The sequence below is a fragment of the Nanorana parkeri genome, unplaced genomic scaffold (genome assembly GCF_000935625.1).
Source record: "Nanorana parkeri isolate BGI_ZX_2015 unplaced genomic scaffold, ASM93562v1 scaffold4991, whole genome shotgun sequence".
NCBI classification, from domain to species: Eukaryota; Metazoa; Chordata; class Amphibia; order Anura; family Dicroglossidae; genus Nanorana; species Nanorana parkeri.
In genome coordinates, this window is record NW_017311251.1 from 1 (window position 1) to 1,125 (window position 1,125).

The 1,125-nt window shown below is 54.6% G+C and overlaps 1 long non-coding RNA gene across 1 annotated transcript; it reads right to left on the reverse strand.

Moving 5' to 3' along the window:
* Positions 1–150: 150 nt before the first annotated feature.
* Positions 151–637, reverse strand: LOC108804072. The gene is made up of 3 exons (XR_001942326.1): positions 541–637; positions 389–460; positions 151–304 (listed from the first exon to the last, which is right to left on the reverse strand). It is a non-coding gene; the product is annotated as an uncharacterized LOC108804072 (long non-coding RNA).
* Positions 638–1,125: the final 488 nt, after the last annotated feature.

Sequence of the window (1,125 nt, forward strand, 5' to 3'; positions counted from 1 at the left end):
CTTATATTGTACAGCGCCGCGCACACTGTTGGCGCTATATAAATCCCGTATAATAACAATGATAATTCACCCCCACTGACCACCAATGTAAGGAGCATTCTTTCCACTGATCCCCAATGTCCCTCCCCCCCCACCCCAACCGATTGGCGGTTTCCCCTTACATTTTGCGGAGGTCCTCCGGGATTGGCAGGTTGTATTTGAAGAAGGTCCGGCCCACTTCGTTGTGATTGATGGCTCGCAGGCGGTCGGCGGTAACGATCTCGTTGTAGGGAGCGTTGGAGACGGTGTATTCGATCACATAAAACTGGAAGAGTGTAAAGAGGACGGTTAAAAACGCATGGCGGCAGCCGCCGAACGCCGCCATCGGAGCGCACACGCGCATACTCACATCGCCCTTTATCATCCGGACCTGAGCCAACCACCAGCCCGACGGCTCCTGCTCGTTGGCGCGGGACAACACCTGGAGGGACGGGTTACAGGTCAGGTCATACTGATCCCTACAAATCTGTCATGTCAGCCCCCCATAGCCCCCCTCATTACCTCCACCTGCTCCTCCTCTGAGATCTCCAGATTCTCGGCAGTAGGGGGCGGGAGTCTCACCTCACAGAGGGGCACTTGTCTTTCGGGGAAGCAGCAGGTGGGAGGGTTTAAAGAAAAAAAAAAAAAAAGACAATTGTTTTATGATACGCAGAGCAATGCCAAACCCTCCCCCTCCCCCATTGGGTGCGCATGGGCCCGACTTTTGCCCAAGTCAAGATTAGGCCCAACCCACTTCTGGTTCTAAGGCCCCACCCCGTCACTCAACCATCAAATGTCAGAGCCATTACTGCTCACTAAAAGTTCTGATGTCCTAGTACCAGGAGGAGGCGGAGCTTCATCTCGACTTGGGAGGAAGTCAAGGCCCTATGTACCATCTGGGCCCCAGCATCCACGAGGATCAATCTGAAGACAAGGTCCAGCAATGCCGACACCTCTTTTAGACCGAATCAGATGGGTTGACACTCGAAGCTTCTTCTCCCCCCCCCCCCCCCTTTGGGGGTCTCGGCCACATTTCCTGCCTCTGTTCCTGGTTACTTTGGGGTGTTCCACTGCAAAGCTCTCTCCACCAGACTTCCCAGTTCCCTG